We start from the raw sequence: 25590 nt of genomic DNA, 5'->3' as shown, positions 1-25590 counted from the left end.
GGGGGGCGCCGAGGCCTGCGCGCCCCGCGCCGCCGCCGCTGCTCGGCCTCTCCCGCCTTCCTCCCGCGGGGTCCCGCCGGGAGCAGCGGCGGCCCGGGGCGTGCCGAGGGCAGGTGATCCCGGCAGGGAGCTATGCAGCCAGAGCCTCGCTGCCGGGAGGTGAGAGCAGGGAGGGAGGAGGAGGAGGAGGCAGATTTGTCACAAGGTTTCCCCCTCTGGGGTTGGCTTTTTTTTTTTTTTTTTTTTTTTTTTTTTTTTTTTTTTTTTTGTTTAATTGTTGTAGGTGATTCCGATGGCTGAAGAGGGAAGTTGAAGGTCTTCATGGTTATTTCAATTTTTTTTCTCTCCAGGCCTTCAAAAGAGAATTTTTAGAAGCAGCTTGCATTCCCTTCAGTCTTCCTGCCCCAGAGCCTACCTACCTCTGCTCTCACCTACCTGACTCAGTCTGTGCTAGCTGTCCATTGCCATCAGTGGTAGTAGATGTTTAACCATCACACGTGTTTTTCTTTGGGATACAGCAGTTCAAGTGGTGTACAAGTGTGCATTTCTGTGTATGGGCTGCAATTAACACATTTTAGCTGTTTGAGAGTTTCATACAGTGAGAATGCTGTACTGTACCCATCAGTAGTTCAGTTTAGCTACATGCCCTGTGGTATTACACATCCTGGAGGCTTTATGGTTTGCTTTTAAGAAACAGTTGTTCCATCATGCTGGAATAGCATCGCTTTGGTGGTATACTCATGAAAGAGGTATACAAGTGAAAGAATCATGTACAAAATGTACTGGAATGGCACTTGGGAGTAAAGAATACACTTCTAGCTCTGCGACGCAGCTCCATGGTATCCATTGCCCGCTTGACTCTGGTTTACCTTCCCTTACAAAGCTCTGAAACTTGGTTAAAAAGCACCACATGAGTCTCTTTGCAGACTAAAGAAACTTCAATGAAGTTGTAATATGTCAGTTTTGTTACTGGTCACACATTAGTTCAGCTATTTACTGATAATACTTACTCTGTGGAAGCTAAAGATTCCAAAATACATTCCAATTATATGTGGCCTGATTGCTGTTATTGAAAATATGTTTAAGAATTTGAGGTTCATGAAATATTCAGTTGAATTAGTCCTAGATCCCATCTCTCTCTAAAGCATCATCCATTGTTACAGTTGCAACTCAGAGGTTGAAATACTGTAAGATCTAAAACCGGGCAATAAGAAAATTACATTGTTTGTGGATGCTAATGGATTCCATTTTTGAAACCAGTCCTTTTTTTTTCATTTTGTTAGTGTAGTAGCTGTAATTGTGAGTTAACACAATTGTGATTGCCAGTTGTCAGACTTTTTTTTTTTTTTTTTACTGACACACGTGGCCCACATTTGACCTGAATGCTGTACCCGTAAGGGTCATATGGATGTATATAAATAGTAGCGATTGCTGAAGTTGTTAAAATTAATACTGTGTTGAAATCAAAGTTCAGACTGTCAGGTAAACAAACAGAGCCTATTCCAAATAAACTTGTGAATTTCAAAACTTTTTTTGTATATTTTCTTACTTGAAATTGACAACTTTGCTATTGAGCCAACAACTGGAGCTGTATCGGCTGCGAACCTACATGGTGAATTTCAGTGCATAGCAAAGTACGAGAACATGAGCAATTGCTAGATGTGTGAAGTGCATACTGGAAAGATGGTGCATTTCCCCCCCCCCCCCCCCCTTAGATTTTATGATGGCTTCATAATTTAGGTACTACAGAACTACAGATATGGTAAATTTCTGTGAAAACTGAACATTTGAAAAGATACTAATGGCGTCCTTTTGTCAGTAAGATGAAAACAAGAGGCTGTTTTCCAGCTTTTTGGATGGAAAGGCGACTAAGCAAAGCTTCTGTTGGTAGCTTTGGTCAATGATTAATTGAACTGATGAGATTCTTGCATGTTTTACTTCATTTTGCCTTCTTGTAAATCTGAGAAAAGCCAGAAACTTGATGTTTACAGTTTTTCTTATTAAGCTGTAATATTAGCAAAGCTTACTTGCCACACAAAATTGGTTCAGAGGTTTTCTGAAAGTACTTTGCTGCCTGTGAGAAGAGTAGTTACCTTTGAGAAATGTAAGTGAAAACATTCCTCACATTTTTCCTTCTTTGCATAACCACTATGGCTTTACTTGAACATTGTGCTTTTCTCTTTTGTTTGCACTTGAATCTTTTAAACTTGGTTACCTTGTACTGATGTGCAAGAAAAGTGTGGTTTGGTGGAAATGTGTTATACATTCTCTGCCGTCCTATGATTTATGTAGAGATCATCTTTGCTGCCTCCAGGTTGTTGTTGCTACTACAACTTCATTTTTCACTGTGGAAGGGCTGTGCAAAGAACTGGTTTACACTTTGCCCTGAAAGGAATTCTGTTGATGAAGTCTTAGAAAGTTTACTTCATTCTCCATCCTTAGGAGTTTTATCTTAAACTGTTAGGTATGCTGCTGTAATTGACAACAGCTGTTGTGGAGGATAGACAGTTTCTAAGATAATCAGTTCCTAGTCCATTGGAGGCTTTGTTGATTAGCACGTGTAAGAGCATTTTAGATCAGGAGCCAGTGATGTCTGCTGAGTGCAAACGTGGTATGTTATCTAAACTGTTTGACTTAGGCTCTACACTGCTCTAAAGCAAATAAGCTGTAGGTTTTTGTCCTTTTTTTTTTTTTTCTGGCCCAGAAAGGGGCCCAAAGCAGTTAAGTCTGTAGTCTATAAAAACACACATAGTTGGGTGATCTGTGCTGTCAGAGGAGGAGGAGGAGGAGGAGGACTGTTAAGTGTGATAGAAGGAGTTGCTTGACTGTGTTTGGTTGTTACGTTGGTGAGGACTGAACTCTGGTTTTGACCTCCAAAAGGTATAGCTGGTACCATTTCCAGCTTTTAGGAAGGTTGTCAGTGTGGTGTTGGTTTTATTTAAGAATGTTTTTGCCACTTAACCAAGTGACATTATTTTTCTGATGTTGCAACTTCTGTGATCAACTGCTTTCACAAAAAGGACTTGAAAATAATGTAGCTTGAGATCCCCCATTATAATCTAGTAATTCTTGCACTTTTAAATGACATTGAATAGAAAAAAAGAGTGTTTTTTCTGAATCTTACCTAAATCCATGTGTGACAGTCATTGAGGCGAAACAGCTGACCATATTTGTAACTGTGACAAAAAGAACTGAGCTGGAGCAGTTAGTCAGACTACATCCAGACCTTGGAGATGAACATTGAACATTTAGCATTTATCTTGCATAAAAGTTGACGAGTTACCAAACAGAATAGAAATGGTTATTCTGCCTCTGTTAATGGTTAGATGTAGATTTCCCAAGAGCACTGACTCGTAACATGACCCGAAGTCTCTTTGGAATTAGTTTGAGAATACTAGGAAGAATCAGGTGTTACTGGTACTGAATTGAATACAGCAGAAATGAGACAGTACCATGGTGTTCTATTTAAAAAACCCCAACATTATCCTTCTGTACTATTTAATTTGGAGGGCTTTTTGTTCTGTTAATGGGCTGGCAAATCGTTATTTTAGGTTTATTAAAGACCATTACTACCATGCTACTAATTAATTTAGTTGTGTATGTGAAAAGTTCATGTACTTTCTGGAGTTGACTTGCATTAAGTACTGCATCTATCTTAATATAAGAGTGTTTCACCTTAAATGTATTACAGCATCAGTTCTTATCTCAATGGGTTTGATTTCTGAACTTCTGATGGGCTAAGCTTTTATTTTATTTTTTTTTAAAGTGTATTGAGATACTGAGAATCTACCATTTACTTTTCTGGATGACTTGTTTCAGTGATTCATCTTTGCCACTATTTAAAAATAAGGCATGCAATTATTGTTTGAATACATTTGAATGCATCTGTCTTTCCTTAGTTCTTGTTATCTCATCTGAATTCTCTATCATATCAGACTGCCTTAAACTTGATTCGTCCCTTTGACACTGTGTTTTCACTCCTGCATGGTGTCAGGCCCTAGCATTTAAAGACACATACAGCTCTTAAAATACATAGTTTTGAAAGAGCATCAACAGATCAAAGATTTGCTGGGCTGACTACTCTAGGACTCTGAGATAAGTTTAACAAGTATGCTGATTTAAAATGTTTTTCTCACAATGTTTTTTAACATCTGATCTGGAACATCTGCTTTACAAATGAGTTGGAAGGAAAATCAATATAATGTGATACAATTATACCATTTTGAATCTTTCCAACTATAGAATGAAAGTATTTATTGACTATTTTTGATCTGTCCTAACAATTTTTAACACTTGTGCCACCTCTGTCTAGTTATGGGCCTCTGTTGTTGAGGTGGTGTTTGTTACCAATACCCTTTGTGGTATCATGGGTGGGTGTTTTGTGTCACTTTCTACCCTCTGTAACAGTAGTTTATACTAATGGTGAGCCAGCCTCCCCTGTTCTAAGTTGTTGATCCTGCTTATTTTTTTAATTTGCTTTTTTAATTTTTTTTTATTTACTTGTTGAGGTTTTGAGAAACTATGCTGAGCTGTAGCCAGAGCTGTACAAGATTCATCCTTTTGCAGCTGTAGAATTGCCTGACCAAAGATAAAGCCATTAGGAATGTTTCTGTTCTCATGTTTTTCTAAGATTTTTCGTTGCAATTAATTTTGGTCATAACACTTTTTTGCTTCTGAAATTTTGAAAACTCAGGGATATGGGCATTGTTATGTGTTACATGTTTAGAGAAAATGCAGTAATCTCTATTTGGCTATGTAATTGGATCATGATCAGTAATTCTACGCTATGTCCAGTGTCTACTCCAGTGACTTACTCATTGTAGCTATTATAATGGAATATATGATAATTCCTTTGGTGAATTATCATATATCATATGATAATTCATATGATGGAATGAGTGAGTGCTGTTAGGAAACTGTTGCTAATAGTTTTTTAAAACAGATGTTTTTACTGTTGACAGCTTAAGATCCTGAGATACTAGGTTTCAGTATTAAATACTTAGGTTTGACCTTTTTCTTTCAGCACATTAAAAATAGGACTTACCAAAAGAAAAAATCCTACTGTTCTCTAGATTCAGCTGATGTCTGTAACAGTCCTCTATTATCACCACCTTCTGAGTGAGCTGGTGTATTTAACTCTTAGGCCCACATACAGTCAGGATCCTTTGGTTCTGAATTATGAGGTAATGAATGCCTGAATAATGTTTCTTGAAACCTGGATTGTGCCTATTTCATAATTAATGTTATTTCCATGTAGTCTCTGGGTTTTACAAAAGTGGACCTTTGGCCTTTTCTTGTTGGGAAAAAGTATATTTGTGTGATGCACATGGAGAATAGACTTTAATTTAGGGAAGGGATAGAAATTTTTGAAAGTTTTAAAGAATATTTCTGGAACTGTGGAAGTAAATTTTTGGCATTTAGACTTCATTGTAATGTTATTGTAAGAATTGTACTTGCTGTCAGATGAATTTTCATCCAGGCCATTGTAACTTAGTGGCCAACAGCAGGTGTTTTAAATGAAGTTACTTCCCAATTGTGGATTAACTGCCATACCATGGAGCTTCTCGAATTCTTGTCTGTTTATAAGAGTCTACAATGCTGACCCTGAGTTTTGTTAGACATAATAATTTTCTTGTTGATAATTAATTTTATATAGGTGGATATTTTCAATATCCATGGTAATATGTAGTTATTTTACAGGTTTTACAATGCTGTGTTTCTAATCTACCTTCCCAGTGTCATGCTCAGCACTTTTTCCTCAGTTCTTAAAGAGTGGCTTAATGCTCAGTCATTACTTGAGCAACACTGATAATCACTTCTTATATGCTATGCTTTAGATGTGTCAACAAGCAGTTTGATTTGCCAGCATGCTGGCCATTTAGTTATATTTTGTAGCTCCATTTATTTCACATAGTGGTGATGAAGATGATAGTATTCTGGATCCTGATATTTTCCATTAACTGTGGTGATGTGACCAGTGGCTTCTGCAACCGGTATTATGTGGATAAGCACACTCTTTCCTCAACCCTCTTTTTTTTTTCCTACCTGTCAGTGTTCAGAGTAATGAAACATTTATATCTGGTGAAAGATCTGTCTATATTTTACTGATTGAAGTCTGACAGTCTGCACTGTAGTTATATTTTCAGATCTTCCCCAACAGATTCTCTTTCAAAATTAATATTATTCCCTTTAAAAGTTACTAGTTTTTTATCATCTCTGCTTTAAAAGTTTTTGTAAGTGTTCCCACTGACCTTTCCCATGTAAGTTGAACCTCTTTTAAAACTAGAGACTTTCAAGCCTTAGGTAGTATGTTTCATGTTTATTTCATTATCATGCTTATATCAGCATGGTTGCTTGCAGTATAAAACTGAATAAGAGGATCCAGTGTCAAGTTGATACTTTGATTTCTTGTACCTTGTTATTAACTAAACTTTATCTGGGTTATTCATGATTAATGTTTAGTAGTTTTGTAGAGCCTTTCATCTATAAATGAAAATAACATTAATATATTTCAGTGAGAGGAAAGTGGCTTAGTCAAGGCCAAACAAACCTCAAAGGAAAAGATGCAGTAAACTCAGATTTTATACTATCTCATCACTGCTAACACAGGAGTGCATTGTAAACTATTGAATAAATCTGAAGTCTTAAATGCATTGGTTAAATGGGAGAAATTAAGAGTAATTTAAACATGTTAAATAGTAAGCAATGTCAAAAAAGTTTGATAAGTAGAGTGAAAGAGTAAACATAATAGAGAACCTGCTATATCTACTCTCAGCAAGATATAACTCTGACCTCAGCAAGTTCAGAGGAGGACCACAAAGAAGACACAGAGAGCTGGAGCACCTCTGCTGTGAAGACAGGCTCAGTGAGCTGGGGCTGTTCTGCCTGGAGAGGAGAACACACCAGGGAGGCCTTAGAGCAGCTTTCCAGGACCCAAAGGGGGCCTACAAGAAGGGTGGAGAGGGATTTATTTACAAGGGTGTGCACTGAATGGGACAAAGGGTGATGGCTTCAGACTACAATAGGATGGCTTTGGATCAGGTGTTAGGAAGAAATTCTCTACTATGAGGGTGGTGAGGCACTGGAGCAGGTTGCCTGGAGGACTTGTGGATGTTCTCTTCATGGAGGTGTTCCATATCAGGCTGGCTGGGGCCCTGAGCAGCCTGGTGTAGGGAAAGGTGTCCATGCTGTGGGCTGGAGGGATTGGAACTAGATGATTTTAAGATCCCTTCCAAACAATACTGGGTTTCTGTGATACAAGGAGAATAGATTTAATGCTTGTGGAACAAATGGAAGTAAACATTTAGTACACTTGTCTTAACGTATATCTGATAAGATATTGATGATTATGCCTGGAATGATAATGGCATTATTAATTTCTTTACTGAGACGAGTGGCTCTCTGCTGATACTCATGTTTGTTTTGTATGTCCTGCTTCCTATAAAACTTACCTATGCTTTCAGAACAGTGACTTGGACACTTGCAGAATATACAGCCTGTTATTTTTGTTGGCACCACATACTTAAAAATTAAAAAATATGTGGGGGCCTTGCTTGTTTTTCAGTTATTCATGAGACAGTAGCATAGTGTTTCTCCTCCTTTGGGCCTGACTTATTTTGAGTTTACATCACTTACACTTAGGACTATGATGCTAATAAATATACACATTTTGGGGAGAAGTTAATAGATCCAAATATGTAAATGGGCAATTCTTGTATATATCTCTATACTTTGGTTTGGTTTTTTTCAGACTAAATCTGGTGCTGCTTGTGACAATACCTTTTAAAGTTCATAATACCCCATAACCTTTAAGTACAATGTGTTGAGCAGTCTAGGCTAATGGGACAAAGATTTGAACTACTTTGAGCTGTAGATTTTCACTGTAGATTGACATTTATATGTAAAACTTACACTGGTTGTTTCTGCCAGTTTCTGTGCTGCATGAAAATATGTAGCAGTTAATTTTGATTATATTATTTTATTTTCAAGTATGCAAAAATCTGGATACCCGTAAATTTAATTTTTTTGTGGCTGGTTGAAAGAAGAGTGAGTGACTGCAAGCAGAGGCCAAGTGCAACAGGCAGGAAGTTGCTGACTTCCTGTAGTAAGAGGAAATTCATGTCCCAGTCAGTGGAAAGGTTTCTTCCAAATATGAGTGGAATATGTACATTGTGCATAAAGCACATTTAAAGCATTCAGTCAGAAGTTGGTGCCTTCAGAAATGAAACCAAAGGAATCAAAACCCCATCATTTTAGATTGTTGAAGTGTCTACATTACAGTTAGGACTTGTTGAATTCTTTTTCAAGTGTACCTTTCCAAGCGAGCAGCCAGTGAGAATTAAATGAGACCAATGTATGAATGAGGGTAAATTTCACCTTTTGTTTGTGAATTTACTTCACCGTTTTCTGGAGAAACACATTGTGAAATGCCCTTTGAAATTTTTTGTTGATACTTGGTATATTACTTTAAGTAAGTTTGTTTCAGGCAGTTCTCTTTTCAAGCTAAAAATTCGTTCCTATATAGATTAGTAAAAAACCCAAACCTCTATAGGCAGTATAAATACTGTGTGCTTGGTCTCTTTCTTACGAGATTACCTTCTGTAGTCAGGATCAATTTCACTTAGTAGAAGGCTATTTTGATTTTTGGATTTGTATTTTAATCCCAATTCTTACTCATTTTACTCCCATGAGTCTTGATTTGCAGATGCTTGATTTAGGCGCAAGATGATAGTTGAGGCTCCACTGCAAGTCAAGGAATTGGAAAGAGATTTTAAGGGATAGATGGAATAAGATATGTCTTAAGGCAGGATGTGCCTGCTGCATTTTCAGCTGATTGCCAGTTGCTTGTGGTTGCTTTCATACTACATATTTTTCAGAAATGTGTATGGACACGAGCAGCTTGCCGATTGCTTTTGGCTTCCACCTTTGACCACTGAAGTTAATGGCTGATTTGACACACCTTCAAGGAAGAATGTCAAACTTCAATCTGCAGAGATGGAAAAGCTGCCCAGTCTTTTTTCTCTTACAACTTTTATCTTGAGCCTTAAGTACATTCTTTGGGGTGAAGTGTGGGGAATTAAGTACCTGAGAAGAAATGAAGCATCTATTAGATAGATACAAGTTAATGTTAATGCTTAATAGCTATAGATTATGTTGATGGTGTCAGACATCTATTTGGTGCAGTCATGCTGTTTTTACTCACAAATTCAGAATCAGTTTATCACAAGGTTCGGTCCTTCCAAAACTGACTGGTGAGGAGCAAAGGACAGCAGCTGCTGTCACTGAACATAGAGCTCCACTTTGACATTTTGCACAGCTGGGATGGATTGAGGTACATGTACAGAATGTCCAAGTGGACTGTCAGCTGTTGCAAATCCTGCTAAGATGCTATGTTACTTTATTGTACTCCTGTGCACTCTGAAGCCTCAGTGATTGGAGAAAGTCCTAACTTGTTTTTCCTTATGTTAAACATTTTTGTTCTGGTCTTTAGCGATTTTTTAATAAACTGTCAAAATTCTTGTATATTAGATGAAAAATACGTAGTTCTCCCTATAAGTCAATATTCAAGTATTCAAAACTGACATATGCCAGGAATTAGAGCGTTAGAACTATGGCTGTTTCATTGCTGTTGGGGGACACTAAATTTTTACATTAATTTACAGTAATAGTGTGTGATCAGTCATGTTTATAATTTCCACTGTGAGTAATTTTATCTGAGAAGAGGGTAAATGTGGGCTGAGTGAACGTCATTTTACTACTTGTAACATTTTACCAAGATTGGGATAAAAGTGTATTGTAAAGATCTCATCAAGATTGGGTTAAAAGTGTACTGTTAGGGTCATGCTATAATTTTTGTGTGTTGACTGGAGTGCTCAGTCTTGTAGAGCTGCTGTTAATTATCATTTAGTCCCTAAACATGTTAGACACCTCCTAATACAGACAGTCAGTCTTTTGCCAGTGTTTTGATTTAGCTTTCAGAGATACTTAGGGTAATCTTGTATTTTCTGTTACGCTCAAAATCTTCAGACTCATCCTGTCCTCCTCCAGAAGTAATGGATCAGCCTAGGTCTGATCAGCCTGACCTAAGCTGAATGAGCTTGAGAAAGAACAATGTGTGGATAGAAAGTGGATGACAAGGACTGAAATCAGTGGGTTTAATAGGAAAACCTTCAGTATAAAGCTTAATAATAACAGGCTTTTTTTTTTTTCTTGTCTTTTTTTTTTTTTTTTTAACAGAGCATTTATCATTGATCCTTCTTTCCTTTTGCAGTTCTACTTTGCCCTAGTACTTGCAGCCATGGCCTTTCATAAGCATGAAATAAGCTAACATTCTTTTAAGATTCCACCTTCTGGAAACATAGAATAAAATCAAATCCAACGACACAGAAAGTGTGTCGACTGGTCATTACTCTTTTTTGTTATGTTTTTTTACAGAGTATGTCTCAACATTTTGTTTGCCTGGTTTTTGTGCACATGCTTCTGTGTTTTCAAGCCATGAGGAGATGCAGCTGCAACAGAAATAATTGTAGGGTAATGTTGTGGTTTAACCACAGTAGGCAGCTCAGCACCACATAACTGCTCACTAGAAAAGAGATGTGGGCAAGGAAGAGCAAATACACTACAAGTAAGGATACAGCATTAGGTTTTGAAGTAGACTATTGGCCCACTGTATTTGTAGTAGTAGTGGAAGACAGGCTTCTAAAGGGGTTTTTATTCATCTTGTCTTCCATTATTGTGTGATGGTATGCAATGATAAAGATGCAAACAAGAAGAAGAATGTGAAAAGCTGATGAGAAGCTTGATCATTCAAGAGGACTGTCTTTACAATTACTGAAAACTTCGGCAACCAGTGAGATGAGCATTTTAGAAACTGTGCACTGCATAGGTTGACTGGCAGGCAAGTTGAATCTCATGAGTAAGTGGGATAAATCAGAATCTTTGATGTATAGGCAGGTTGACTCTTATATGTATAGGCCTTATACAAAAGAACAGCAATGAAGTTTCAGATGAGATGTGAATTTATTGGAAAATGAAGAGGAGCTGATGTAGATCTTGTTTTGAACCTGAGTGGTAAAAATGGTGACAGACATGTATTTGATAGTGAGAGGGAAAAGTGGTCAAGGATTTCTCATTTGTCTCAAACATTCAATTTACTTTAGAAAGAAATATATCTTTAGCAGTACATTACATTAAGCTGACACTCTTTCTGATGTGCTCAGTATAGCATCTACACTATTTCATCAAAAAAAACCAACTGCTCAACTGCTCAAGCAAGTCTCCAAATTACTAATATGGTATTTCAGCTAATGTTTCTTACTCGCCTCTACCAGACAACTCAAAATTACTATTCAGGTTAACTTCAGAGTAGGTGAAGGTTGGGTAGCAGTTTCATTTTTTCAATGTGAAAGAATTTATCTTTCAAAGTCCTGAGTTACATTTTGCAATGATTTTATCATTGCAATGTATCCTGAACTGACAGCAATAAATTGACTGACATTTCACTTGAGACTGATTCCTGTCTACAGTTAAGAGTTTTGCTTGGTGAAATGTTGTGGTCATGCCAATTTATTTTTGTTCATTTTGCTTAGTTTTGAAGGAACTGAAACCAGTGTCAATTCCAGAATTTTGTTTTAATAGCTAGTAATGGGTTTGTCATGATTCATTGTTATGTCTGTTTATAACATCCACTGGATACTATGACTTTCCATGTAGTCCCTCTTGATATACTAACCGCTTTTCCATAACTTGAGATAAATTTCTGTAGTTTCTCTAACTTAACTGAATGTTTCAAAGTATTTTTACTTTCATGTGACATTCTCCTTTTACTGAGGCTGAGGCCTCAGAAACTGTCAATTCTTCTCAAAGTCCCTGCCATCGTTGTGATATAGTGACTGGAAGTCATAGGTAAAACATGACAGTTAAGTGAAAATGAAATGCAAGTAGACTTTCTAATTGCCTGTACAGGTAAACAAATGAAAAAAAAAATCTAAGTGGTATCTGTCTTCTTGCATAAATGGGAGATGGTTTATCTTCCATGCTGGACATTTGCTTTTGTATCTTCCTTTTCGAGCTCTAGCTGTGCCATCCATCTTCTTCAGTGTTTCTAAAGTGGACTGTCTTAGAGCAAGAGCTCAAAGTTCAACACCCTGCTGTAACCTCTGTTGTCTGTGAGAGCTGGTCACAGATCATCTGACTGCCCTGAACTGTGCTAGGCATTACTGCATCCATGGGCATGTATAAATTACAGCAGTCTTTGAAAGACTAGTTCTTTCATTAATACTGTGACAAAAGCAAAAAACTAAATAAAGAAACCCGCAAACTTCCTGTGTCCTAAGCTGACCTGGTCTCTTGGGGAGAGTTGCTTTGTGACCTCTCAAATTTAAAAGGTCTACATGGAGTTTAGCTGCCCCTTATTGATGCAGCTGCATCTTGATGGTGGAATGGCTCTAAGTCTAGAGGGAATGACAATGATAAAGCAAGATTGAAGCTGAATTTTTCTTTCCCTCTGCCCATTTTAACCTTAATTCTGCAGAAAGAGGACCAATATTTGATAATCATGAGAGACTCCTGTCTGCCCCATTGTATGTGTTGTGATCCCACCAAATGACATTTGGCAGGAAATCTAAAAGGAAATATGTGTCACCAGGTATAAGCAAATAAACCCCAATACTGTACTAGGTTGGAATAGATACATCTGTATTTAGTCCCAGTCTCTTGACTGTGCACAATGGAATTGTTAGACTCAGCATGGCTTAAAACAACCACCTTCACTTTGTTCAGTTGGATGTCCTCTGATTGTGTTCTGTCCAAAACTGAATTCTCTTTTTGCTTTGGTTTTTTTCATTATACACCTGATTATTACACTTTTTAATGTTCAGTAAGACTGGTATAAGGCAAATTGATAATGTGTTGCTGACTAAGAAAAATGTTTTTAATTCATTAATTGAAATAGTCATACATGTACTGAGGCATATTTGACCACTCAGCTGTGGTGGATCTTACGTCAGTCAATCTGTCCTGCTTATGACAGTTCATTAAATGTGTTTCAAGTACCGCCTGTTCTCTTAATTCTCTTGAGAACTAAAAAAAAGAGAAGTTGTTCATTTTTTCGTTTACATCTCTTTCATAAAGCCATGGTGGGTGCTGGGAGTGTTTCAGTATTTAGTCAGTATAAGAGGTTCTGTGCATACATATAAGCATTTTAGAATTCTATATCAGATATGTAAACCTTATCTATATGCATACTATTATAAGCAAATTATCTCTTTGCTTTCAATGAATCTTGATCTTAAGAAGGTGTCTGGAGCATTCAGGCCAGAAAACTGCTGCCATTCCTAAACAGCATCGAAATGTACATGGGGAAAAAAACTCAAGAATTACTGTTCTGTTCACCACATGGGCTTTCTTTACCTACGCTGGTACTGTTGCCATAGGTAATTAGGAATTTCCTACAGTCCTGTAGTTGGACTACAATTATTATCAGGGAAGGGTTCTTTACCAAGAGGGTGGTTGAGCACTGGAACAGGCTCCCCAGGGAAGTGGTCACAGCACCAAGCCTGACAGCGTTCAAGAAGTGTTTGGACAGCACATGATGTGATTCTGGGTGTGTCCTGTGCAGGGCCAGGAGTTGGACTCAGTGATCCATGTGGGTCCTTTCCAAATCAATATAATGTATAGTTCTGTGATTCTAAATTCTGCTTGTTAGGCATTGCTAACCTCAGAGACTGATTTGTGGATAAAGGCAATGTTATGGCTGCTGGTTCTGTATTACAGCTAATGAAATGGTCCATTCTTAGATTTGAGCTGTGAAAACACAACAAAGTTTTGAAATTCACAGAAGTAAATTAGACCTGCATTTATTAAGAACTTTGTATCTTAGTTTTACTCACTTGATCAGGTTTGCAATCAGTGAAGTGGAGTCTCTAGTTCAGCATGTGGAATAAAGGAGGATGAATGAATAACTAGGGCTTTGAATGGTTACTGACTAATAATTAAACACGCAACTATCTTGATAATTCTTCAATGATGTAAACTTTATTGTCTTGTCATATGACTAGTAGATAGAGATGCAGCAGATTTGTTTTTTCTTTTTAAGGTCATGTGAAATTTGTATTCAGAGTAGAACTCTTTTGACCCTGAAAACAATCCCGTATGATAAAAAATACTAAATTCACATTACATTTTCTATTATATTAATGTATTTTACATTAGTAAAAGTATAGAAGTACAAGATATAAAAATTACATGGGCATTATTCCTGCTGTTTATGGTTGACTTGGCTTTGTGTTTAGATTTTGGATTTTAACTGATTTCATTAGATGAGCTATTTTCTTTTTATAGTAATCATTGTTTGCATTGTGTGTGCAAATTTAAAGTTAAAAATTGTAAATTTAAGGTATTTGTCTTGAATGCCATCAAATGGCATGTATGGGACAACCTCATGATCAGACCCAGCCAGTATGTGTTTATGAAAAGGCAAGTCCTATTTGACCAACCTGATCTCTCTTTATGACAAGGTGACCTGCTTTGGATAGGGAAAGGCTGTGGATGTTGTCTACCTAGACTTTAGGCGTCTGTCATTGTTTCCCACAGCATTCTCGTGGAGAAGCTGGCTGCTCGTGGCTTGGATAGGCAGATGCTTCACTGGGTAAAAATGGGCTGGCTGGCCAGGCCCAGAGAGTGGCCATGAATGAAGTTACATTCAGCTGGTGACAGATCACAGTGGTGCCCCCAGAGCTGAGTAGAGGGACGAGCCCTGTTTAATACCTTTATCAAGGGTATGGATGAGGGGATGGAGTGCAGCCCCAGTAATTTTGCAGCTGACACCATGTTGGGCAGAAGTATGGATCTGCTGGAGGATAGGAAGGCTCTGCAGAAGGATCTTGGCAGTCTGGGTCTGTGGGCTGAGGCCAGTGGTCTGAGGTTCAACAGGGCCAAGTGCCAGGTCCTGCCATTGAGTCACATCATCCCCAGGCAGTGCTACAGGCTGGGGCGGAGTGGCTGGAAAGCTGCCCAGCAGAAAAGGACCTGAGGATGCTGCTGTAAACCAGCATGTTCATGGCTGAACATGAGCCAGTGTGTGCCCTGGTGACCAAAAAGGCTACTGGCAGCCTGGCCTGTATTAGCAGTAGTGTGGCGAGCAGGACCAGGGCAGTGATTGTCCCCATGCACTCAGCCCTGGTGAGGGCTCATCTTGAATGCTGTGTACAAGAAACACGTTGAGGACTGGAATAAGTCCAGAGAAGGAGAAAGCTGCCCAGCAGAAAAGGACCTGAGGATGCTGCTGTAAACCAGCATGTTCATGGCTGAACATGAGCCAGTGTGTGCCCTGGTGACCAAAAAGGCTACTGGCAGCCTGGCCTGTATTAGCAGTAGTGTGGCGAGCAGGACCAGGGCAGTGATTGTCCCCATGCACTCAGCCCTGGTGAGGGCTCATCTTGAATGCTGTGTACAAGAAACACGTTGAGGACTGGAATAAGTCCAGAGAAGGACAGTGAAGCTGGTGAAGGGTCTGGAGTGCATGAGGAGTGGCTGAGGGAGCTGGAGTTGTTCATCCTCTAGAAAAGGAGGCTCAGAGGAGCCTTATTGCTCTCTACAACTACCTGAAAGGAGGTTGTGTGCAGAGGGTTAGTCTCTTCTCCAGGTAACAAGTGATGGGACAAGAGGAGACACCCTCAAGTTGTGCTGGGGAAAGTTTAGATTAGGTTTTAGGAGAAATTTCTTCACCAAAAGATTTGTGAAACACCGAAATAGGCTCCCGAGGGAAATGTTTGGGTCACCATCCCTGGGGTATTTAAAAGATGCATGGATGTGACACTTGGGAACGTGGTAGGCTTGGTTAATGGTTGTGTTTGATGATCTTAAAGGTCTTTTCCAACCTAAACAATTCTATTCTGTTGAAATGAAATGTTTGTAATGGCAAGCATTCTGGAGAGGTAGCCTATGCCATCTTTTTCTGGCAAGCATATGATGTCATGAAATTATTTTACTGTAAAGTATTGTGTAGCATTATGTACATTACTGAAAACAACTTTACTGGTGGTACAGAGAATTACTTCAGCAAATTATTGTTAAAACTTTTTTCACTTCTTCCCAGTATATATTGTTTTCTGTTTCTGTCATTTTAGAGGAATTCTGTTGTCTTGTTCCACTGTTCTGAAGGCATTTGTCTCTCTTACCAAAATTAATTGATCAGGGGGTCAGAGGAAATATCTGTTGGTTGCCTGCATGGTTTTGCTCCATGCCAAGCAATACGTTTGTTATCATTATGAATTCTTAAGTAAAATGGATAATAAAGTGCTGGTACAGCTAAGTGAAGTAATTCATTACTTTCCAGATGCCTACTAAGCACTTAGTTCCTGAAGTCAAATAGTGGGGTCCTGAGCTTCTGGATGCTTAAGATTTGTTCCAGGAAGACAAAATTGATTTGTACTTGTAAGTTCTGAGTGACTTCACTGTTGATGTCAGTGATGGAAAGACCTGCAGCTAAACAAACTTGAACTGACCAATATAGTTATAATCAAGATAAATTTACTGGAGGTGAGAGGTGGAAGAAGACATTGTGCAGCAATCGGTTAAATTAAACTATTGTCTGTCCAGTGTTTCTGGCTCTGATTCCAGTCATTAACTTAATTTCTGCTGTTACTCTTCAGTGGGGCTTATGATGTATGCAGTACGTAAAAATAAGTTTCCTTTGCATGGGTTAAAATTTTACTTCAAATAAATTTATGTCTAAAATTAGAAAGTAAACATCGATGAATCTGATTTTTAATGAGTCGCAGCAGAAATCTTAATAAATACGCTATAAAATTACACTGGAACATACATGTAGACTTTTTAAAAAGGGAATGAGAAGACTTATGTAAGATATAAGTGGTCATCCTGAGAATCAGGAGTTCAGGAAGGATAACTAAGAATCACTTCTGAACAGTAAACACACTATTTTCAATTACCTTTATTTAAATTAAAAGCATAAAATCATATATCTTAAGGCTGTTAGTATTTAAATGGGATGAATTTTTGATCCTGGTCTGTGTCAGTGAAGTGTTTTATCTTGAAGTCTTGCGGGTAGCACTCCAATTTCCATGTGACTAATAAAACACAGATACTCTGGAATTTAGTCAGTGAACAAATATAAATTATTGTTCAGATTTAGATAGTGAAAAAAACCGTGGGTTGAAAGCTGCTTAAAAATTGGTGGAGTATCTATTATTAAGAAGTATTGATACTGGAATTTAGGCGAGAGAAGAAAAAATAAGGAAAACCAGTCCCATGGTTGCTTATGGGCCTAGGTCGTATACATTTGCCTTGCTAATGCTTTTTTAGTGTGATTAAAAACTTCCAGAGCTCATGACATCAAAAAATTCATTGTGTGGAAAAAACTAAAACATTCCTTATTGTTGGCTTCAGTGTTATGTTTGGCTTTGAAGAAACTGACTTGTTTTACAGTTTCAGTCAAAGATCAACGCAATCATTTGAGCCTTGACTTTCTCTTCCAGGAGTCTGACAGAGCTGGCGGCATTTTCGTCTGTCAGGCTTTTGTTGTTTAAAATCAACTCTTTGACTCACTGACACTGTAATGAGGAGTAAACAAGCCCTATTTCTCTGCGACAATTTGTAGTATGTTTTTAGTGGATTCTGAATTTAGCAGTGCTGGTTTAACAGTTGTTAAATCATGTAGCTGTAGTAAACTTCTTAGCTAGTGGTAATAATTGAGTTGAAGAAATTAGTTTCACAGCCCCCTGTGGAAGGGTTTGTCTTTGCTCCTGGTGTTGTTGGCTTTGGCCCTCCACTGCTTGCTTCACAATGTCATCTTCCCAGCTGTTCTCTTGCACTTAACCACTGCTTTGTGGTAACAGGATTTCAAGCGTCCTGCTTGGCCTTTGGTCCCAGTGATAAATGTTTTAGATAATTGCAGGACCACATGTGCTTCTGATCAACTACATGAATGAATGTTCTAACATATAGGGCTTAAAAATATTGTCAATTGTACTAGTACAATTTAGAGGATACAGTGTTGCTGAGAAGTAAAGATTTAGATTTCATGTAATTTCTCTAATTAGAGAAAGCAACAGTGATGTCCTTTAAAATCAAGTTAAGAGTGAACATTTAAAAGCAGTGATCCTATATAGCAGGTATGTCAGTATCTGAAGCCTTCTGGATATCTTATGTTAGAAAGAAGACAGAACTATGTGTCTTGGAGAACCAACAATAAAAATAAACCTAAAAAGAGAAAATAATTTAATTCAAGATGCCATTGATTTTTTATTCTGTATTCTAACCAAAGAAATGTTATTTTTGTTTACTACTTGGTGGTTAGTTGCTTTCTATTCAGCATGCAACTTATTCTTCGTTGATATTTTCAGGAAATCTGAAGGTTATCAGAATTAGGTAGCAAGAGTTGAAGTTATGTTGGCCTAATTATTTAAGGAAATTTGACTCTTGTAGTCTATATGGGACGAGCTAAAGCTTTTTTTCCCATGATTTTTCAATACTTTTATACAGTCATTAATTAATGTTAAAATCTATCACCAACAAATTGTGTATTCAGAGTATGGAACTGGTTACCTGCTTATTTATCTGGAAAATAATGTAGGTACCCTTCACTGGGATTTTGTTGTAAAGTTTTAGATAAGGAAGTCATAATCTCTTTGGGATAAGGAAAAGAAAAGCCTTCTTCCATGCATCCCAAACATAATATATTGAAGTTGGTCTGAAGTAAATTAACCATGTATGTTCCTTGATTTGAGGTTAAGAATTCACACAAATACAAATTTTCCACTCAGTGAACAAAAAGGTAGGGAGGGAAAAAAATCTTAGATATTTTGAAAAGACTAAGTCAGGGAAACTCTTGCATGAGGGAATGCTGCCATTGCCAACACTTCAGTTTTTTTGACTACTCCCTCAGTTGCTGGAGCAGTTGCATTGGTCATGGGTGATCAGGTTCAATGAAGTCCTTTTTCATCAGAGTTATCTTGTAACTGTTACTTCAAAGTTGCTGCTGGACATTTTGGGTATGACTTGCTTACAGTCTCTTGTCTAATTAAGTTTCCCTTTGTGGAAGTTTGAAATTCACCAAGACTGAAAATGGAATTCAGGGGACCTACTAATGGGTAAATACTGTAATTGTGAGAGGGAAGATTAACTTCTAGCATTTCCCTGACAGTGTGCATTTTTATCTGAAGTGAGGCAGAGATAAGAGAGTGCAAATGGCTGCTCTCAATCAGAGAAGGGATTGGCTTCCCCCCTTTATGTCAGTCAGTCCTCAAACCAACTGCACCATAGTATAAAGAGGGTAACATTTATTTTTGTCATAAGGTTCTTTTTGATTGCAAACTGCCTTTATAGACTGAATAAGAAGTGTGATCATTGCCAAACTGATCAAACTGGAGACTAACAAAAGATGCAGCTCATATCGTTAATTTTCTGTTCCACTATTAGCTGTAACTATAGGAGAGTGTAACTCTGTTGCGTTGAATTAGCTTTAAAAGGCATTGGTACAAGTATGTTTTATTAATCATCAGTCGCTACAGCTAGTGAAGGTTCTATAAAGCAAATAATGAGGGTCCTGAATTAGAGGTAGCACAATAAGAAATTTTTAATTTAGTTGGAAACTTTTATTTTGTTGGTTTGAGGTCATATTGGCTCCTGTAATACCTAATCTGTAGTGCCTAAAGATGAAAGAATTTCCTTCCCTGTAGAAATTAGATACGCAGTTGCTATTGGAAGCATTTTATGCACTTCCAATCTAACATTTGGAGTTATTTCCTTCTATATTATAAGAACTTGCATTCTGTATCTCATTCCGTTGATAAAGTCCTAACCCTGGTTTAAATATTTCCAACAAAGTTAGAAAAGAGGTGAGTGCAGTATTGTTACATCATGCAAAATACTAATTTGTCTTAATGAGAGATTTAGTTAAAGGAATGTAAACAGTGAATGTGTACAAAATATATCAACGGTCTACATAAAACAACAAAAACTGATTTTTGGATATTCAGATTTAGTTCAAATATATCATTTAATGAAGACATAATGACCTTTTAAAGTCAGTAGTTAATATTTTCATAATAATGTTAATTCTGTCTCTTTTCAAGTACTTTATGTAGAATAGTACACTGCTATGTTATTTATTACCTGTAGGATTCCCCCTAATATCCATTATCTTGAAAATATTATGAAATTTTCACACTTGTATTTTCCAATGTCCTTTGTGTTCAGATTGTCCAAAAAAAAAAAAAACCCAAAAAACCAAAAAAGAAAGAAAAAACAAAAAGGCAAGGTAGTTACTTTTTCCTACTTCACACCAGTTCAGGCACCTTGTCTTCTTGAGCAATATTACCACTGATTTAAATGTTGACATTTAAATTTCTGTTGGTTGAATCTTTCCTTGTCTTTACTGTTCTATAATAAGCTGAAAAAATTATAGCATTTTTAAAAATTAGTCAATTTTTTCAGATAAAACTGGCATTCATGAGCCTTCTAATTTGCCTGAGTATTTTAGAAGACGTAGCAGTGTCTGACATTTGCTTTTGTGTTTTGCAGACCAGCTATTTCTGCCCTTTTATATTTTAAAGTGAAGCCTGATTTTTATTTTATTAATAGCCTCTTATACTATAAATCTCATCTGTTTTGGGATTTGAGTTTAAAAACTGCTCCTGATCTCATCTTAGTGGATAAACCAACTACTTTACAGAGTGTTTGCTAACAGAGGTAGCTGTTTTATTGATGAATGTAGAAAAAGCATATAGTCCACTGCTTTGTTCCATTCCTCTAATTTATGACACTAGTAATAATAGATGATGAATGAGATATCCAGAACATTAATAAATTATCTGAAGATGTGTACTAAATCAAAGAGGAGGAGACTAAGAAATAATCTCATATATTGCCTCCAAGAAAAGTAAGCTAATTCCAGAGTCATTTATTCAGCAATATGCAAAAACCCTGAGAAATTTGTTGAAATTGAACTGCTATAGTTAGGATGAGATTAATATAACTCAGCATTTCAAATGCGCTATTACAGACATTTGGATCGCCAGTTTCAGGTGGCAAGAGATGTAAAACTTACAGACTAAAATCACTCTTAAATGTTTAAGTTAAAACGTTGAATTTAAGCATGTTTAAAATAAAACCCAGCAATTTTGCCCTACAGTGATGATACTTCCATCTTTTTCCCTAAATTCATGTATCCACTACCGGGATTGAAATGTGCATCAGTTTTCTGCTGTGGTTTGCATTTGGTAACTTGATGATTCTGTGTAAAATAGTTACTTGTTCAAAGAGTAACTGTGCAGCCTTTCATTTCACTTGAGCAGTGGAGTTTCTATGTTTTGTCTATTTAGGTGCCACAAGGCATAATTCTCCTGGTGACACTGGGAGTCTCAAAAGGAGTCTTCATGTCAGAAGAGGCATTTGGCCACTTACGCAGTATTCATGTGCCACTTTGTTACAGACAGGCAGCATCCAAGTAATGGGCTGGTTTTATGCAAGCAAACTAATGTCATTCTCATTAATCTATTTCTTAATGTTGTCAAGTCCATTGTAATTCAGTCACCATGATAAAATAGAGTGACATTTAGGGAGGGCAAATATTGGTGGAAATGAAACATCTTGGAGGTAGTAGAACATTTTCTGTTTCACAAATTGACACTTAAGAGTTTTTATGAACATGATTTTTATCACATCTAGATAGCCTGTGTGTGGACTTAGATGAATTTGTCATCAAAATGATCAGTATTTTCTTTTGTCCTCTCTCTGTTCCCGTTTTTCGGTATATTTCGTTCCATGCCTTGCACCTTTGGTGGAGTTCATATGGCTGTACAGAACTAATGCAGCTGATTGAGAAGATATTTTTTCTTTATTGAGGCTGTACAGTGAGTTTCAAAGTAGTTAAATGTTTTTGGTATGAAGTTAACAAAACATCCTAAAGACTATACTTTCTACATCAAGGACAATGGAAAACCCTTATCCCTGATGTTTTTTGATCAAGTCTGATCAAATATGATCATATGTGGTTACAGGTAACTAAACTTAGCTACTAGTTGTATTCAGTGTACCCATTTTCATGATTATTTCTTCTGCATGAAATAGCGCAGAGGACACACTATTATGTAACAGGGGCAGTACAGTAAGCGGTATCTATATTTCATGGATTCAGCTTCCTGTTCATGACTAAGATTATGTATAGACTGTTGGATGCTAAGCTATTCATATTGAACTTCTGGATTTTTTTCTCTCAGCTGTCCCTGTCAAAATCTCCTTAATAGTCTCAGTGATCCAGGGTGTCTGGATGGTGGCTTGCAATCCCTGAACTCATGTTTGTCTTAGAACTGGACATTTTTTAGGTACACTATTTTCTCATTTCCCAGAACGTGTTTTATTGGTCTTCTTTCTACAGCCTTAATTTAAACTTTAACTGTGGAATTTATTGTCGTTAAAATTCTTCCTATAAAAGCTGTCATGAGGAAGTATCACCAATTGCTTTCTATTTTTTGTTTCCTCTCAGTTTTTAGTAAATACAATGAATATTGTTAATCATATGCTACTTCTAATCATCCATCTTCAAGATGAGCAATTAACATACTGTTTAAAAATAATGAGTAGTAAACAGTATTTTCTTTTGTTTGTACTTTAGTCTAGGTTCAGTTGTCTTGTGAAAATGTTGATATAAATTGTAACTTAAGTGAACCACAGAATCAAAGAATATACTGAGTTGGAAGGGACCCACAGGGATCACCAGGTCCAATTCCCAGCTCTGCACAGTACAGCCCCAAGAGTCATCATGTACCTAAGAGGGTTATCCAAATGCTTCTTGAGCTCTTAATGCTTGAGGCTTAATGCTGTGACCACTTCCCTGAGGACCCTTTTCCAATGCCCAGCCACCCCCTGGGTGAAGAACCTTTTTCAAATACCCAACCTAAACCTCCCCTGACACAACTCCAGGCCATTCCCTCGGGTCGTGTCACTGCTCGCCACAGAGAAGAGATCAGTGCCCGCTTCTCCACTTCCTCTCGCAAGAAAGTTCTAACTGCAGGTCCTCCCTCAGTCTCCTCCAGACTGAGCAAACCAAGTGATCTTAGCTGCTCTTTGTATGTCTTCCACGTGACACCTTGCATCCTCCTTGTGGCCCTGTGCACTCTCTAACAGCTTTATATCTTTCTTCTATTGAGGTGCCCAAAACTGCACACAGTATTCAAGATGAGGCCACCCCAGTGCAGAGCAGGACAATCCCCTCCATTGCCCAGCTGGCAATGCTGTGCCTGGATGCACCCCAGGACACGATTCACCCTCCTGGCTGCCAGGGCACTGCTGATTTGTATTCAGTTCACCACTGACCAGGACCCCCAGTCCTTTTCCATGGGGCTGCTGTCCAGCCTCTCATTCCCCAGTCTGTCCATACCTGCAGGGTTGCCCTGTCCCAGCTGCAGATTCCAGCATTTGCCCTTGTAAATTGTCATACAGCTGGTGATTGCTGAGCCTGTTCATTTGCTAAGAAGGGTCTGCAAGGCCTCTCTGCTATGGAAAGAGTCAACAGCTCCTCCTAATTTCATGTTGTCAGCAAACTTAGTATACCTTTGAGTCCTGCATCCAAATAATTTATGAAAACACTGAAGAGTGCTGGCCTAAAATAGAGCCCTGCAGAACCCCACTAGTGACTGATTGGCAGCTTGGTGTAACCCCATTTACTGTAATGTAAATGAATGAGACATATTTATTAGTCAGATTAGGGCTTCTTTGGCTTAGTCAGCCCATATGTAATGCAGTTGTTAAATTTTACTTGTTTTTCTTCATAGCTGACATGACCAGGTTTGTAATTCTTAACAGTCAGGTTCAAAGAGAAGTGGGGATAGAAAACATTTTTAGAAACTAGGAATTATATCTATTTTCTAAGTTTATTAGGCATTTACATTAAAATATATATGTAGATTTTATGAGCGTATTTTTCTTGTATTTCCCACTATTTTCTTCTGGCTGTTTATATTGGAGTTTCACATATAAGTATGGGATCTTTTCTTCACCTTTCCATTTATCTTAAGGTCTGCCTCAGCTATAAAAGTATAAACCTTACAGTTAACCACCTTAAGGTGGTGAATTGTAGAAGAGAAACCTGGGTCTTTCTGCATTTATATCTGTGGTGTTCAAACGGGGTTAGTGATTATAGTAGAATATATTTCCTCCTTCTGCAGACCTGCAGGCTTTCTCATTATGTTCAGGATTAAAACCAATATCTGTTGAAGGCCAAGAAGTTGTTTCCCAGTAAGGGAAAGATTGAAGAGAATTTATTTGCCTTATTGGTATATTTGTCATGTTGGCAAACCTTAGTTTAAGGAAAACAGCTATTAAGTGAGGAACAGAAACCCATCATATATTCACTAATTTTCTCATTATGTTCAGTGTGAAATCAAGACTTCTTAAAAATCAGAGAAATCCATTAAAGAGTGTTTTAGGGGTTAAGGTGCTCATTCATGGTTGTGCAATGTGACTTTGAGTTTCTTCTCTTCCTGGTCCATTGCAGGAACTTGAATAAGCGTTGTGTATCTACATGAGTTTGCTAGTGTCTGTTTTTGTTGTGGAGAACGTCTCGCAATCTCGTAGTGAATAAATCTCTCTTGAAATTAATTGGAGCTACCAGACAAAAAGAGAATAGTAGCAGAACTTCAAGTGTACAAAGCTCATCTGAATAAAAGCTGGATAGCCTCTGCACCTCATTCAGTTATTTATAGAAAATTGAAATACTCTGCATTTTGCAGAAATTAAAATATCTATATTGGTATTAAAATATGCTGAGAAAGGGATCCAGCAGCTCTTGCTTTATCAAAATTGGTACATGATCAGTTAGTACAACAGCAACTAAGCCCTAAATTGGGAGAGCCCTTCTACAGAACAAGACATGATATGATCTGATCTTTGGGAGTAAGATGCAATATCCACTCTTTTATATGAATAGACATAAAGAACAACAACTATTAATTGTGGAAGGTAATGATTGCACTTTGTATAATCTTAGAAGATAGTCAATTTTTCACGTGAAAATGTGTGTAATTTTTAATTTCTTTTTTTATGTTTCCAGAAATACGGCATCCAAAATAAAATTTTAATTGCAAAATTTAAATTTTCAGCCATGTAAAAAACCAAACCAAAACAGTTCAGTTAATATATTTAGTGATGACAACAGAGGAACCCTTTGGCCTTAAGCATGTAACTTGAAAAATAATGATCTTAAATGTAGTGTTGTACTCTGTCATATATATATGACATCTGGGGGCTTATTGAAAACTAGGAGTGCATGACTAAGATTCTTTGAAAAAGAGAAATGAATTTCTAAGTGGCCGAATGTGAATATTAAATAAGCAAACTACTTATTTGCCCAGTACAATTAAGTGTAAATTATCTTTCATCAGTTCTAATAAATTGACAGTGCATTGTTTGAATAAATTTTAAACACAGTAGGAGAGTTACCAAAATTAAGATTTCTTAGTTTGGAGTACTTGCGGTTAACATATTATTGAGAAGTTCCCATTGAATACTGCAAATCGGTACAATGAAGGATTAATTGTGAAAACTCATATAAATTTTATTTTCTTAAAA

General features: G+C 37.4%; 1 protein-coding gene across 4 annotated transcripts in view; it reads left to right on the top strand.

The window, feature by feature from the left end:
• The window catches only part of TBC1D5 (TBC1 domain family member 5), a 318071-nt gene that overhangs the window by 367 nt on the left and 292114 nt on the right, over nt 1-25590 (top strand). The window lies entirely within an intron of this gene.

Source organism: Onychostruthus taczanowskii, unplaced genomic scaffold (genome assembly GCF_017590055.1).
Source record: "Onychostruthus taczanowskii isolate IOZ18803 unplaced genomic scaffold, ASM1759005v1 scaffold36, whole genome shotgun sequence".
In the NCBI taxonomy this organism is placed as follows: domain Eukaryota; kingdom Metazoa; phylum Chordata; class Aves; order Passeriformes; family Passeridae; genus Onychostruthus; species Onychostruthus taczanowskii.
The sequence above is the reverse complement of the archived record's forward strand: the minus strand, read 5'-3'. Positions and strand labels throughout refer to the sequence as shown.